Genomic DNA, 17,329 nt, shown 5'->3' on the forward strand with positions numbered 1-17,329 from the left:
AATGGTTTTGATTGCTTTAAAAACCTACATTGAACGAGTATTTGGGCAACGATCAGTTTGGTTTCAGAAAAGGAAAGTCAACTCGACATGCAATAGCTATGAGGTACTTATTGGAAAGGAATCTAGAATATAGCCGGGACATGTTTGCCAGCTTCGAGGATTTTGAAAAACAATTTGACAGAGTGGACTGTAAAGTAGAGTTAAGTTAAATTCTTAAGAAAATAGGCGTGGATTGTAGGGATAGGCGACTCATTCGTAATCTGTATCTATTCCAGGCTGCGCAAGTGAGGGTAGCGGACGGAGAATCTGGGTGGGAAAGCTTTGGTCGAAGTGTGAGGCAAGGATGTCCATATCGCCGTTACATTTTAAAGTGTACGCTGAGGAGATGGTAAGAGAGGCGTGAGATGAAATGGTAAGAGAGGCGTGAGATGAGATGGAAGCTGGAGTAAAAGTAGGGAGAATGTTTAAATAAGTGAGGGTCGCAGATGATCAGGCGTTGATTAGCCAGACAAGGAGAGGGCTGCAGGTTCTAGTGGATGCATTAGACAAGCGTTGCGGGGGGTATGGAATGAAGATTACTCGCAAGAAGACCGAAGGTTATGCGGTTTCGTAAATCATCGCGGGCTAGGAATGTGAGACTCAAGGTAAAAGAAGGCGGTCACACACTTGAGTATGTAGAGCAATCGTAAATCATCGCGGGCAAGGAATGTGAGACTAAAGGTAAAAGAAGGCGGGTACACACTTGTAGAACAATTCAACTATTTGGGCAGCACATAGGAGGAAAACGGATACAGCAGTTAGGATATCAGGAAGAGAATTGCATAAGCAAAGGAGGCGTTCATGAACAGGAAGGAGCTTATGAGAGGATGGGTATGTAGGAGTACGAAGAAAAGGCTAGTGAAGATATTGATATGGACTATAGCGCTTTTTGGTGCGAAAATATTGACATTTAGGATGGAGAAAAACTGGAGGCGAACAACGTGTGGGTATGGAAAAAAATGGGGGAGGTGAAGCGGACAGAGAGGAGGTACGAAGAAGTGCTACCCATGGTAGTTGAGGAGAGAAGGCTTCTTAATGAGATACGAAAGGGACAAAGCTTGGATTGAGAAAGTACTGAGCTGGGAGGGAATGTTGAAAACAGTGTCAGGCGAAAGAATGTTGGGTAAACGAGGGAGAGGAAGGAAGAGAATAGGACACTTAGATAGAATGAAAGGGAGTAGACCTTAATGTGAATTGAAAGGGAAGTCCATGAAGCGAGGGATACAGCAAGAATTCCCCGTATATACTCCATGCAAGCCCACCAAAATCGGAAGAATGCTTTAATAATGGTGAAACTAAAATATGGGCATGTGAATACAAGGCCGTAGCCAGAAAATATTTTCGGGGGTGAAGGGGATTTATGGAATAGCAGACAAACATAAAATTATTTTTATAAGATAAATAAAATAGCGTACACGGTAAAATATAAATATTTATTATAAACCCTTAAAGGAAAATATAAAAATATAATTAAAAATTGAATTTAGCCTTCGAGCTTTCTTTGCAGCGAACAAATGAATTAACTCCTCAGTGTCGATGTCAACTCTGCGGTCCCTCGGGAGGCTCATAAGTCACTCACCTCTCTACTAATTCACAGCTCTATAATTTCACACATGCTCTACAACTACACACACTGCACCTACAAATTCGCTCAGATAATTATTGACTTAAGTCGCATTGCACTACTAGATGTCCCTGTGCCGCTATATAATATCGTCGTGTGAGCACTGAGCGCCAAGCGAGCATAAAGTATCTGTTTAATTTTTTTCATTTCGGGTGTGGGGGGATCAATCCCCCTTGATCCCCCCCCCCTGGCTACAGCCTTGTGTGAATATCCTGGATGAAGCCTCTGGATGCCCTCAAAAAAATCCTCGACATGAGAGATGGCCCGTCGTCTGAAGTGGGGTGAACAGACTCACCCATGACTATGCCGCGATTTACAAAGCCTGGCCCAAGAGGAAAACATTAAAAGAAAAGAAAAATATATTAAAAGGACTCCCGAAGAGATCAATCAGGCTGTAGAAGCTGTGAAATCAATGTTAAGGATTTGTAATGCTGCCCCTGAATGTAATATTCCTCACTCGGTCATCAGACGACATATGAAAAATCTGAACATCAGGGTGGTCAAACAGTTTTATCCCCAGATGTGGAAAAACTTATTTTAGGCAGAATTATAATTTGTTCGGAGTGGGGACACCCAGTTGATCGTACAACTCTCCGTTGCTTTGTTAATGGGTACTCACTACACGATTTCTGAAACTGAAGAAACTACAACGAGTGCAACATTACTTCTCAAATGCCCCAACCCACTAGGAGTGATGACAGTAAGTTCCATAAGTTTTTAAAGCTGTATTTGGGAATCAATAGATACTGTTTTGCAAATAAATAGCAAAATCGAAAACAATTAAACAAATTTGGGCCTTTGTTAACCATAAGTAATAAACCTTTTACATTAAAAATAAAGAAAAATTCATCTACTATATATTCAAATCAATGTTTCCTGTTCATTATTTCTTCAGCCTATTCACCAAGGTTAAAGGAGGATAGAATCTGCAAGTGGAAATCGTTTAAGTCTATTCACCCCATTGCGTGGACCAATAGGATCAGACCACTGAAAGCATAATTAGATCTCACCAATAAAAATATTAAGATGACTAAGGTGATGAATCAGAAATATAGGGTAAGACACATAAAATGGCATGGAATTCACTGTGCTATTTTACATAGTCTTAAAGCTATAGCACAAGAAAGTTGAAAAGTGAGCCTATTCACCCCATTCTACGGTACAAAAAATTGCTGTAGAATTAAGGTTATTTATAAATATATTTTTTTTCAACATAAAATAAAAGGGCGGAGTTGCTCCCGTATTAAAAATAAAAGGGCGGAGTTGCTCCCGTATTAGTGTCAGCTGAATTTCTCAAGCCTTTAAATTTCCCCTTCCGCTCAGCTCCTTTCTCATTCCAAAAAAACGTGCGCTTAATTTGGACAGTGCCGGTTTTTTCTACAAAATCCTTTTCAGTTGCGATAGTTTATCTCCATTTTCCCCCACAACCGTCCACCCATTTTAGTTCTTCGCTATTCCTTTCAATTCCATCTGCACCGGCAGTCCATCAGGACGATGTTGCTCTATGCTAGCAGGAGATACGATGAAAGTTAAATGAAACAAGCTGTTAAAAAATCCCTACTATCTAAGTCATTCCAGTAAGATGTTGTCAACTTTTACGTCGGCAGTATTATGTTACCAATATTATATTCGGTGTCCACGGGCACGGGTGTAAAGGAGGGGGCAAGGGATGTGATAGTTCAACCCTACTAAAGCCTTCAAGAATAAGTAATTTCATGCTAAAAACATTAAAATCCTTTATTACACAGCAATGGTTCCAATTTTTAAAATATTTTTTTCAATTCTCGACTCTTATAGAGATTGACAAATGAAGTTACCAATATTTTAGTTTTTTTTTTCGGTCCGACACCTACTTCTCGAGCTATTCGCAACAGACTTGACCATTGGTGGGAAAATTATTGAAAAAAATATGTGACCAGGTTGAATTACAATTACACTTTCAAAATTGTAATTCAGTAGTATAAAAATTACTCTTTGAAAAATAATCATTAGGATTAAAAGTGCTTTTAATTTGGCTCCTGCACACGATGCAATCGCTGTAAATATTTTCTCAAACAGAAAGTACTTGCATTCAAACCAGCATTGACATTATTAACTAACGCCACTGCATGAAATAATAATTAACATTTTTGAATTAGACACTTTAGGCATAAATTAAAATGTTAATATTACGAGCGTTACTCATATTATGTGCGAAGGTGTTGTTCCCAATCGTGGATAATGCGCATGAGCGATATGATACCATGCGGGAGAAGGTTTTAGAGTGACATAAGGTAGGTAGAAATAAAAAGGAAAAAATTGATTGAAATAATAATTTTAATGAAGCACGTTCATTTACAAGTAATGAAAATGGCTTACATTTATAATGCGTTGTTTTCATTCAATAATTATATTTCTAAGGCATGATTACATATTTAAAGAGGAATATGTATATTTTTATACAAAAAACGCTGTTTCAGGCCTAAAATAATTTTCGTCCTGAAAATTTAAATGATAGCCCAGAAAACATAATCTAGGCAGAAGAAGGACGTATACTTTCGGGTATTTATTTCGAAGAACTCCTTACACCGCCTCTACTTTCGTCTTTTGTCACATTGCCGGAGGAAATAGTCAGTTAAGCCTTAGGTTTTGGGTGAGGCGGGCTGGGATGACGGTTGTCTCTCCAAAGGACCCGCTCGCCTCAGGTGCGGGATTCCTCATCCCTACCCTTCCACTCCCAGGAGGCGTCGTCGGGCTCCTTTCGCGGCAGCGCCTCCTCCCTTTCTCCTTCCATGTTCTCCCCATTCCGTGGTAAGAATGAAAAGCGAGAGCTTACAGACCCTGCCCCGGGAGTGTAAACCCGCGAGCCCGTCCTAGAGTCACGTTCCTCTCTCTCTCCAAAGGAGTCGAAGTTCATGAGATTGCCTGAAGCGATTCTATAATATGAAGCCGAAAGGCGATGAGAGGAATTTTCCTGACGTTTGCCATGGATAGAACTCAGCTGTTCAGTAGGTAAAGGCTCCATTTTTGGTACCATTTGATGAATTTCCTCTAAAGGGGAAAATAAGACATCATTAGATCCATATGATCGATGTCACTCATGTATTTGTTGTATTCAACAACCACCTCCGGCTTTTTTGACGCACAACCTCGTCTATTCGTGGCATCAATAATTTGTGAACTGAATTCAGTACCGATCGCCAGCACTCCCCTCTTATCCTTCCACCTTAGGATACAGATTCTATCCTCAGATAAGGTCTCCACCACCTCACCTTTCTTAAATTTCCGGGAAACCATAACGGAAGGAATACGTTATATCTCGCGTTAGCGTCTCGGTCACGCAAGACTCCCAACTCAGAAAGAATCTGAAAGTGGCTACAGTATGATAACATGTTCTTGTTCATAAAAATGGAGTGGCGGCGATCAAAAGGGGTTTCCACCCATTTTGTTCACCATCTTCTCGGAATGCACCTTTCCAGACACTTCTCAGTTGGTACACGAGAACCTGCAGCGCCGAACCCTTTGCTTCCGTCAACGAATACAGCTTCATCCCGCACCTGTTGCCCTTTCCCTTCGTGTTCCGACGTAACCTAGCCTACCTTTCTATGGGACTCATCAAAACTCAATTCACGGGAGGGAGTCACTTTTTTGTCCGTAGTCTCATTGAATGAGTCTATAATGGGCCTAATTTTGAAGTCTATCGGAGGGGTGTCACAGGCACCTGAGTTCTTTTTTTGTCAATAAATTTGTTTTATTAGCCCAAAAAAAGGAAAGATACAGTATAGCAACTTCATTACATATATGCTGGAGTGACTTTAGCTAGCCATTCCGAAAAACCTGTGATCTCATCTCAATGATGGGCTTGAAGAATTGTCATTAGTCGATCACGCGGCATGCGTCTCCTGAAGCAATGTAAATCGTACGAAGGATGTGTTTTCCAATAATCTGGAATACGGGAAAATTTGATAATTCTAGCGTGAAAAATATGTCCTAAAAATGTAAAATTCTTCTTTAGTTCAATCTTTCCATCGATTAATTCATACCTCAGGACACAAATTGTTCAGCATGATAGACTCTGCAAAGGGGTTATAGTTTGGGTGACTTTTAGCACTACGGTCTCGTCAGTCAGAAGCAGCCGGAAATAATCTAAAGTGAATGGAAGAAGGTTTCGGAACCGTTAAGCCAGGAGTCATAGAAAATGTAACTTTGGGTAAGTCGGATTATTGCTTGTCGATTGTTCGGGAGTCAAACGGGTAGGGGAAAGCGATGTAAGGAGCAGTGGCGCCGACTCCATGGGGCCTGAGGGGGCCCGAGCCCCCTCAAAGATTCGTTTGGGGGGGCGGTGCCCCCTCTTTAATTCAATAAAATAATTAAGTTGTTATGTGAAATCACAAAAATATATTGTTAATTTTTATTTCCCATGTTTGACGAAAGTTACCTTTTAAAATAAATTCAACAATGTGTGTTGAAACAAATAATTATAAGGTTGAGCAGGGTAACTGAATCAAGTGGTGTGAATCATGGTAGTGTTTGGGTGCTGCAACACACTTTGAATTTAACCTCTTCCCGGGGCAAGACCTCCAATATGGGCCCCCCAATATTTTTAAAAGTCGGCGCCCCTGGACTAAGGAGGGCATTTGTGGGTCTCGCAAAGGCTTAACCGTTACCTTCAGCAGGATCATCTTCCTCAGAGCTACTACTTGGAGTCCTCTTCCTTCGACATTTCGCTGAAAGCAGCGTATATATTTTCAGGCCGCGTCAGGCTGTCTGCTCTGAACTGAATGAGGATGGCAGCGGGGAAGCTGATCTTTTTGGAATGATGTTCCTAACGAGAAAGTGGAATAAAATGCTTGCAAGGATTGCGCAAATAATGGTAAAAGTAAATTTTAAAACGATGTGCATCATCTGAAAATGCTAGTGATTCTATGGATACAGAAAGCTACATAGCTATAGGGCATAAAATATTAATAATTAAAACTACATTTGAATATATCACAAGGACTCCAGTATAATTATTATAGATTTTTGCAAAAATGATTGCATAATTAAAAAGTAAATGCAAATAATCGTAGCGATAAAAATAATTTTACCATGAAATAATAGCAAATAAACTCACTCGGAAGCTTTGCAGAAATTAGAAAGAAAATTTATCACAATTATCCTAAGATAAAATATACAAACCTTGAGTCATTCCAAAATCAGGCAACCACCCATACAAGTATTCACCCCAGCCTCAATGAGCTCTAAAAAAGGCAATTTGTGATAAATATTTCCATTCCTCCTTATAAACCAAAATAAATAACACGTCAAACATTTTCTGACATGTTATGAAGAAAATTAAAATACTTTGCCATAAAATTTCCTCGTCAACTCCAAAAGGATTTTATTTTTTCCATTTCGCATTGAAGATCTGTAAAGAATATTTTTGCGAAGAAGTTATAAAACACAATTGAGAGAGGATATTTCTCCACATTTGGAAATGGAAGTATAAGTAAAATGGGCAATAATAACTCACCTCAAAAGGGAGTCCTTGCACAGTGAAACCAAACAAAAAAGAAAAACACAAAAAAAGGAAACAATATTTCGGAGCTTCCAAACGGCAGATAGACATCGAGTGGTGACTGTCCCCCTCTATCACGGCTGCAAGCGGCTGGCTCTCGGGGCGGAATATACCGTTAGAGACATCATCATAGGGTCGTAGAGTTAATCATGACGTAGGTAAGGTAAATGCATACAAATTTGATAGATATTTCACTCCTTACATACGGATTAAGTCACCTAATGCGGAAGTAATCGCGCAGCTTATGTCGATTCGGTGAAGGCGCTGACAGCATCTAACCTCAGCATATTTCTAGTTTGTTAGATTGTGAGAGAAAGATATTTTTTCCGTTCCATAAAATGCAAGCGACTATAACATGAATAGAAATAAGGTATATGGTCTCACATTTCACAGTCATTGCGGTCACAATATAGGATAGGAAACAGTGGCGCCGACTCCATGGGGCCTGAGGGGGCCCGAGCCCCCTCAAAGATTCGTTAGGGGGGGCTGAGCCCCCTCAATAATTCAAGAAAAAAATTAAGTTATATTATGCTTTGGGAAAATCACAAAAATATATTGGTATTTTCCCATGTTTGACGATAGATACCTTTTAAAATGCATTCAATAATGTGTTAAAACAAATAATTTTAAGGTAGTAAGCAGGTTAACTGAAAACAAGTGGTGTGAATTATGATAGTGTTACGGTGCTGAGACACACATTGAATTTAACCTCTTCCCGGGGTAAGACCTCCGATATGGCCCCCCCCAATATTTTTTATAAGTCGGCGCCCCTGATAGGAAATACGTCTTAGCTCCTCCAATTCCGCGGTTACGATGTCATTGAAGGTACTCAGTCAGGAGGGGTGGTCTTGGCCTCACGTCTTTAATGAAATATTATCTATTTATTTCCAACTTCCCCGAAAAAGGCAAATGACGGCCTTTTGCAATGGGGATTCCCACATTAACAAAGCGCAACACAAACACACATGCTCTGGATTGGGACCACCTACATAGGCGGGAATCGAACCCATGACCTACGGTTTAGCGGGTGAGGAGTTGACCCCATCGCTACCGAGGCCAGAAAAAATCATTATGAAGAGGCATTGGGTAGAGCGAGACAAGGAATGGAATGTGATCTAGCACACTCTAATGCAATTAAATTAGGAGCCCTAAAGCTTTAACCATCTACGGATTCGAATACGTATAGATTAAGTTTAAGTGAGGTAGTGATAGCCAAGTGTGTAAAGCGTTTAGATACTGAGCGAGTGGTGCTGGGGACGATTCCGTTTCACACCTCCAATCAAAAATCCACCCGGTGCCATTTGTTGTAAAATTTAGATGGTTGTCAAAAGCGTAAATATTTTTTTCTATCACCTATCGATGCAGTTTATAATTTCCTGACAGATTATTCACCTATGTGCTTCCATTTATATTCCTTGATCGAGTGGGTAAATTCCTCTCTAGAATTTTCATCCAAACCGAAGTTAGTCACCGAACTTCAAGATCGACGGCTTATGTGCATTCTAATGTATTCGCTGCAATGGCAAGTTATGGTCAAGAATTTCTATCACCCCGATGTTAATGGACGAGTCGTCCATTGAAACGATGGTGATATACAACGAATTAAACCGATGAATATCCCGTGAAGACTTCACGCAACTAATTAGCCGGGAAAGAATTACTTCATGTGAGTAAGACTTCTTGGAGGAATAAATTACACATGGCGAAACTTTGCGGACTATGCTTCACATTTTAAGTAAATAAAAGAAAAAATATTCCTTATAAAATTTACGACAGTTTTCGAATTATAACGTCATCATCAGGCTGCAACCATGCTTTGAAATGAGATAGAACTTATTTCAGGGTTATCATCAGAACTACCTAGTGACGTATTTGAGGATACTGGGGAAATTAATTATCTAGCCTCTCATAGGTGGGTGTATTTCCTTTATCTCCACTCCGCCTTAATGAAAACCCTTTTAGTGCCATAGGGACGAAAGGTAATCTACCATGGTATTCGTCATCGGGGCGACCATGATTAATATTAGGCGCCATGAAATTCGTATGAAATCCAAGGACAATATTCATCTGACTAAATTTGAATCCGGATTTCGGTTCGCCGAAGGAAAAAAATTGCTTCTCATTCCTGTTAATGAGACACCTATTCAACCTAAATTATTTTACTATTACCTAATCTATAATTATATAGGCGGGTAAAAAATATCCGACAAAAAAAAAACAATTCACTAAAAAAATGGAGACCAAACCTGTCAAACTACTAATTGAATTCCATAAAATGCTTCTTAACTAAACCTTCCGATGGCAAATTTAAACCGGGGTTAGAAAACCCATCAACGCAATTAGCCGTTAATTTTATCACATTTGAGAAAGTGATAAATAAAAGCTCCAAATAAAACTGGGTACATACGTTAATTTTAACTTTCTCTAAACCTAGATATCATACAAAGCGTTTGCATCCAATGCAGCCACATAAATTTGAACTCGTTGCAAAATGGCAAAATGAAGCTGCCAACTCCGTAATGTAAACCATGAGGCATTAATTTAAAACGAAATGTAATAGTTATGTCACGTTTGATATGAATGTCAGCGCTTTTTGCGGCGGCTTAAAAACTGAACATCGGGCAACGTGGAAATTTCAGAAGATGTACTTCACAGGGAATAAAAAAGATTCCTCCATAAAAAGCAAACAAGTGAATAAACACTAACCACATTAATTACCACGATAAGCGATTACTATAACTCTGTCAACGTCGAAATAGCGGCCGCAAACCACTCCATTTCAAAATAAACAAGGCCCCACAAGCCGAGTATTCAAGAATTAAATCATGAAACGTCGCTTATATGCTTTTATGCGCTGAGATAAGGCACCTAAGGGAAATTTTGAAAATCAATCGCGTTACATCAGAGCCGGCGAATACGCCGATAATTTATCTCCTAAGGAAAAGATAATCAATGCTCCCCTCCCGAGGTTCAATTCCTCTGAAACTTTCTCAAAGTTGCAGAGGTTGATCATAATATTTGATGCATAGGATACACTATAAGATTGGCCCTATCATCGACATTAAGGGCCACTCCAGCCCTTTCCCCTAAATAGCGACGAAAATTACCATTGAAGGAGACCTACCGCAATAGGTCCAATAAAAATCTTACCTTTTATTTTGATTTGAAATCTACTTGTTGCTCCGTGAGTAATAGCATTCAGCGAAGTAGGCGTAGCGCCGAGAGAGGGTCCACCACGACGCAGGCTTGCAATGCGATTGATCTGATCCTGCCCCAGTCCCAGGCGGAAGCGTCTGAAGGAGCAGAGCAGTTGAGGGGAGCAGAAGAGTTTTCTGAAAATTTGACATGGAATATTTTCATACGTGTCTTTGGATCAGAAAAAAGGCGCTCGCAGTCATAACGCCGCTATCCTTGCCTACGCTCATCAAGACAGAAGTTTTGGTGTATGAACATCAGAGAATAAGCTAAAAAATGAAATAAATATTACGGCCAATGTCACTGCCTAATGTAGAGCTGAAATTCTTGTAAACTGATGTGGCACTATGATGATAAAAGACATGTAATATTTTGAAACATTGGTTTGTTGGATAACCATTATATTAATAGTTGGTCATTTCAGCTTCTTTTCTACTTGAAGAAAATTGATTATGCTACTTGATTAATATCCCATGGATTTTGGGGAGAAAATGTTGATAGCTATGGTAACTTCTGCGGAATGTGCATATCGATTTTTCATACCAGGAAATTCTCATCGTAAACAAAGAACGCTCGCTATCCGCATTCACGATTTGTCGAAAGCAAGGGGACTCCATTACAGGAGTCTCCAGAAGGGCCAATGGGTAGCCTTTCACCTGTTGCCGTTTGGCGCGCATTTTATTCGATCGCCAACATTGGCCGTAGAGCGGCGCCACTAGGCATTGATATCTGTGTCAGAGTAATTTTCCCCATTAAGCTTAATGGAAGTGGGGCGACGCGCTCCGTCTTTAATCGGATTTTTGCAGTAATTTTTGTAGTGAGAGTCGTAGATTCAGTTTTATTCGGCTTTAGCAATGAGGCCTGACCGGCGTTGCTGTGTCCCTGGGTGGAAAGGAGGCTACTATTGCCAAAAGAGACGTAGTAAGGAGCTGGGCGTACGCAACGAAAGCCTCTTCCAAGCAAGGGTAAGTAAATCACCTATTTTTGGTAGATTTTGATGAAATTATTAAAAATTGAAACTATTATTTATTACCGGACTCAAGGTTAATTCCATGAGCCCAACAAGTGATTGTGCCGTGAAGCTTTGGATAGAAATGCAATGTAGCGGCGTGTCTTGGTCGCTGTGTGTGGATGCCGGCATGATTACAATGTTCCTTTATGAATATGCTTTCAAAGACCAGGAGAATGCAAAGAAATTGGTTTTATCTTTTAAAAAAGCTGTGATTATAGTATAATACTGCTCATTATTTGGAATTATCATGTAGAAACTCACGTGGTCTAGATTCTGGCATTCGTAATATGCTAATGGCGTCGTTGGTCGTCTTGCGTTGTGGCAGGATTACTATTAATTTGCGCGTGAGCTTTGGAGTTATGTACTTGTGTTATTTAATCGGGGCTGTTATTGGATGAATTTTTTTCAGAATGTTGCCCAAATGCAGAAATGGTGGCGGGTGATACCGCGTGAACAGGGAGTTATCAGAACGAGATGTTGGCTTTTAGGACCACTTTCCAGAGGGATCAAATGAGCGGTGTACCGACATTAAACTTTTAGACGGTTCCATCGTCAAGTGGCCGGGGTCCAGTGCGAAAAAACAGTGGTGATAAATAAAAGCAGCGCTCTCCTAAAAGTTAAGGTGAAGTCCTCGTTTGTCGCTGATTTGTGGTTTTCCGCCTATGAAGTGTGCTTAATGCAATATATACATGTAGTGTCTGTGCAATCGCAAGCTGTGCTTTGAGTCAATATATTTTTATGGGATTTTTCAGGTGTTATTCTATGGAAGAGAGATGTCTATTCCTGAACTCAAAATTCTTAACCTCGCTGTTTCTCGTCTCATTGATGATGTGAATGAGTAACAGATATGTGCTGGTCTGTCTGTTCAAGCCGTCAATGGTGAAAGGTAATCATATTACTGTATTTGTTTACTGTAGTGTAGTAATTAAGTGAGCAGTTTCAAAAATACTCTTTCACTTTTGATGAATTTAATGCTGTTGGAGTGTCCTAATTCTGGTCTACATTTGTTATGCTACACCCACTGATTCTTCTGGTGTACCATGCAGTCGACGTTGGATTTACTAATGCGGCGTCATTTGTCCTATTCCTTTCTTGCCTCTTATATCCTTTTAAATCATGTTAGTAAATGTTCATGAAGTAATGGAGCTGGTGAATAAATTAATTTCGTATTGTAATAGAAGAAATATAATCTATTGTAGATTATGTTTCTTCCCTTCTAATGTCAAATTTACTTTTACGTGGGAGGATGAAGGCAATACTCAGTAGCCTGTTGATGGGTGGGGCGAAATTACTTGATTTTGTTTGCCTTAAGTGCGTGAAATGCGATGCACATGATATGGTAATTGGCTTTATAATATTTCACGAATTTTTCCCAACATTTCCAACAAATTTCAGCAATCAATATCATGACTTAGGCCTGGTCTACATTGGGGTATAAGCTGTTAGTCATTTTTGTCTCCATTCACAGACTTAACCATAAGAGGGAAACAGTTAAAATTTGAGTGCCTGTATTATGTCTGACTCTGAATGCTTGTGTTTTCATAGTGCTTTTTTTCATGATACAGAAGTTTGCAGAGTTACTTTTTGTGAATGTAAGTATTCCACTCTATTAATGCTCTTATTATATTACTTATACTTACATACCAACTATTAGTTTCAATGCTTTTCACTTTAAGTGGCATGGTACAAGTATTTTCAGTGTTATCTACTCAGGATGATGATATTTTTTCCTTCTTATGTGTTAATTTCATTAAAATTCATTAAGTTATGAAATATTGCCCTCCCTGAAGGCTGAACATATATTCCCTTGGACGCTTATTTTTTATGCATTTCATATACTCTACGCCTTCACCTTTTTCTCAGTGTTTATTATGTAGACATAAGGCTACAGTTAACTGAAATTCTTACCACCTGCGTTCAGTTAGGTGTGGTACTGCATTGATCACATTGGTTTCCAGCATGTGCTCTTATTGGCTAACTGTATGCCATAAAGATGAACATTGTCCATCTTTTTTATGGCTGAAGTCCATCGTGGAATTCTATTTTGGCTCCTTATGGCTTATGTCCTTTGACTTATGTCTCACTGAACCAGCTCATTCACAGTGAATGCAAGTGTTGTCTGTGAAGGCCATGGTAATGTGTGTAGAAATTAGAATTTTCATGCCATCATATAATATATGATACTACATTTAAGCTATGACATGTTAGGGTTGATGATATGTGCGGATTCTTTGTTTTGGTGTTCCTAATATCTTGTCATTCATTCAGTTCCGTCTAGTATCTATTTCTTTTTATTTCAGGTTTATCTCTTTCATTTGGCACGAAGTGGAGTCATGTGGTACATCTACTACTTATTTGAAAGCATCAGCTATTGCCCCTCATAGTTGTTTCAATTGATAATGGATTATGCCGTTCCTTCTCTTTTGCATTTAAGCTATTGGATGTCAGGGTTGATGGTATGTGTGCATTCTTTGTTTTGGTGCTCTAAATATCTTGTCATTCCATCTTATATCTATTTCTCTTTATTTCAGGTGTGTTTCTTTCATTTGGTATGAAGCATATTCATGAAACGCTACTCCGAAACATTTCAAAGGACAAAGATTCACCATCTATGCTGGTGTTGTTCAGGTACGTGGAGATGTGAGGTCAAGGCAGGTTATGGTAGCAACTAAGAAATATGTTCAATGAAAAAATGAGCAGTGAAATTTTTAATAAAACCACTCTTCAAGCAAATATTGCTCTGCTAAAGCTGCCTCATCAATTGCACTTTGATTGTAAGTTGAAATTTTGTTGAGACTTATACTTTTGATTTTTAAAATTGATTATGATCAAACCAAGTCTATAGCGCTACAGTAAAACCTCTATGTAGTGAACCTCTTTACATCATAAACCTTCATACCAAGGATACACCCCCGAGACGGCCTAACTATCTCCGCAAATCATACGGAGACAACTAGAGACTATTAATGCAGCCACGATTATGTATATGGATATTAGAAAAAATAATTTGGCTTGATTCACATATTGCCTCAGGTCAAAAATTGATGTTTTATAGCACCATGTTTTTGACGAAAAATTTTCTAAATTTTAGTGAAACATAACAGTTTAGAGAGTTTTTCAATATCACTTAGCATAACTTTCAATAAGTATTTGGAATCCTCATGACTTCTACAGTAGACGTGCAAATTTTCATAAGAATTTGATGAAAAGTATGGCTGAGACAAATTATTTCCCACTGGAAGTACAAGTGCCTCTGGAGACCGCATTCATTGATAAACTGTAGTTTCACCCAGACTTCAAATGTCGTGAAAAAAAACGAGTAGACATAGGCAAGAAATATTTTACACTGTTTCATTCCTACGTGGAAGAATGAAAATTGCCAACTTTCATCAAACTGCGAGTCGGTGGTACTGGTTTTTCATTGGAGGCCATTGTTATGGTTCTTACAGACTTGGGCCATGGTTACGTAAAATGGACAATAGAGGGGAAATTTCTCACCATTGACGTGTTGAGAAAGTATTGGTTTTGCCTTTATTCATAAGTTTTCATTAGTAAGTAGAGTTTTTCAAATTTTTGAGTCTTTAATTTTCTGTTGGTGGCGGTGGTTATTGGTGCCGCTGTCCCTTCAGTCATATGTGAAAATAAAACTTTTCCTGAGCATTCAAGTGGTGATTAACACTCATATACCCTTTTGTGAAGTGGTAGCATATCAGACAGGGGCAGATCCAGGATTTTGTTCTGGGGGGCACAAGGATACCTCGTAATACAAAACGAATGTAATGATAATGGGCAACAATATTAACGCAATTAAAACTTTTGCATATTATTTAAGGGTCTGGGGGGGCACGTGCCCCCCCTGGATCCACCTATGACATCAGATTGTTACTTGATAGATTCCTGTGATAATTATGTAAAGTATGCATCTTTGGTAGTTATGTTTTCCGTGCTTTTCCTCCTTGATGGTTTTAATCATTGCTATTCAACTTTGCAACCTACCTCGTATTACCTTGAGTGAACTAACTCCTGCTTTGCATTGCTTAAAATTGCTGTTCATTATATGCATGCCCATGGTGTACACATTCTTATTTGCATTTTCAATATTACAGATCAATGTTACTAGCACCCGTTGGCATTGTGAGACTCCTGCACCTTTCTTGAGCATATCTGTGGCTGTGGTGAACTGAGCTGAATCACATCCCACCCACTTCTGGTTTGGCAAGAGGCTACACAAGCAGCAGTTGCTCTAAGATATGCTTTGATTGGCCAAACATCGTCTATAAGAAAGAACATTGACTATTTTTCTTACAACTTATGCCCATTGTGGAATAGTATTTTGGATCCCTTCTGGAATATATATCATTGTAGTTCTACCATGAAAGTGTACATTAATTACGGCTGACTTCAAAAATATGGAAATGGAAGGGCTATTGTATGAGATAATGCTGGGGCGAGAAGAACCTTGATTGTGTCCGTGGAGTCAAAATTTTTGTGCTACATTTTTGTGAACTGTCTTTTGCACCACCTTTTATTATGTCAAATAAATATTGAGCATGATCTTCTATTTGACTTTATCTTTTGCTGCTCTTCTGTATGAGTTAACTTTTTTCAGCAACTTATTGTTGTAGAAGAATTTCACTTGAAGTGAAAGAACTATGGTTCGTTTATTTAAAAATTGTTCTGATAGGTTGCACTAATCTTCCGTAATTATTTCGCATTGCCATCAACTTCCTGCTACTCACTAATACTTCCTCCTTTTATGAATCAAGTTCTAAGGGTACTGTTTTTATATTAAATGGGTATCAATGTTCTGTGAAATCATAATTCGTATCCTTCCTAATAAGTGGATTACATCAAGTAATGTGATAGCTGTCTTTATTACATACCGTCTTGGTTGTTGTGCAGTCTTGAGGTGCTAGTATTGGAATTATTGGGAGGCATCACCTCTTTGTTGAGGAGAGTTGTTCATCTATGGCCATGGATCCATTGATCACAGTATAGGATATCAAAATATGTTATATTATATATATGTTTCCAGCTTAGGAATATTATTGATGCTTACGTGGGCGTAGCCAGGACTACCTGGAGGGGCAGGGGGTGGGAGAAGGATACCTTCCTCTGGGGAAAATGATAATATTTTATGCTATTTTGGGCCTTTTAAATTATGAAATTTGTGGGTTGTCATGAAGCTGTTTTGTGAACAATGGTTAAGTAGAATAATTTTTTTTACCTCTGTATGTTTTCCTTCAAAAAATAATTTGTTTGGGCAGGATGTGACACCGTGGCTTCTCCTTAGGAAGCTGAAATGCCCATGGTATGATGTAAAAGTTCTGGGCGTGATCAAGACGGTAGGGAGATAGCCAGTGCGTTAAATGTGGATGCGTCAAAAAATTGCTAATAATAGATTCCCCCTTGCTTGTCAGCTCTGATTTTTCATTTTGGTCAATGGTAGAAGTGGTCGGATTGTTTCATTTCAGTTGATAATGGCCTCACATGCTTTACTTGCGTGGTTAACATGATTTGCTGGCTCAGTTCAGGAATGCTGCCGTGTATGTGAATGCGTCAAAAAAAATGCTAATAACAGATTCCATCTTGCTTGTCAGCTCTGATTTTTCGTTTTGATCGATGGTAGAAGTGATCGGATTGTTTCATTTCAGTTGACAATTGCCTCACATACTTTACTTGTGTGGTTAATAGTATTTACTGGCTCAGTTACGTATTGCTGCCGTGTATGTGAATGCGTAAAAAATTGCTAATAACAGATTCCCCCTTGATTGTCAGCTCTGATTTTTCGTTTTGATCGATGGTAGAAGTGATCGGATTGTTTCATTTCAGTTGACAATTGCCTCACATGCTTGTGTGGTTAATATGATTTACTGGCTCGGTTACGTATTGCTGCCGTGTATGTGAATGCGTCAAAAAA

General features: G+C 39.0%; 2 long non-coding RNA genes across 3 annotated transcripts; one reads left to right on the forward strand and one right to left on the reverse strand.

Moving 5' to 3' along the window:
- Positions 1 to 1,850: 1,850 nt before the first annotated feature.
- Positions 1,851 to 10,908, reverse strand: LOC124154154. 2 transcript variants are annotated; one of them, XR_006863848.1, is made up of 4 exons: positions 10,690 to 10,908; positions 10,353 to 10,534; positions 6,824 to 6,885; positions 6,251 to 6,467 (listed from the first exon to the last, which is right to left on the reverse strand). It is a non-coding gene; the product is annotated as an uncharacterized LOC124154154 (long non-coding RNA). The 2 variants fall into 2 exon arrangements; XR_006863847.1 differs by lacking the exons at positions 6,251 to 6,467; positions 6,824 to 6,885 and adding an exon at positions 1,851 to 1,985.
- Positions 10,909 to 10,994: 86 nt separating this feature from the next.
- LOC124154153 lies at positions 10,995 to 15,970 on the forward strand. The gene is made up of 6 exons (XR_006863846.1): positions 10,995 to 11,362; positions 11,819 to 12,031; positions 12,162 to 12,295; positions 13,710 to 13,865; positions 13,941 to 14,037; positions 15,516 to 15,970. It is a non-coding gene; the product is annotated as an uncharacterized LOC124154153 (long non-coding RNA).
- The last annotated feature ends 1,359 nt before the right edge of the window (positions 15,971 to 17,329 follow it).

This window comes from Ischnura elegans, chromosome 2 (assembly GCF_921293095.1).
Source record: "Ischnura elegans chromosome 2, ioIscEleg1.1, whole genome shotgun sequence".
Classification (NCBI taxonomy): Eukaryota; Metazoa; Arthropoda; class Insecta; order Odonata; family Coenagrionidae; genus Ischnura; species Ischnura elegans.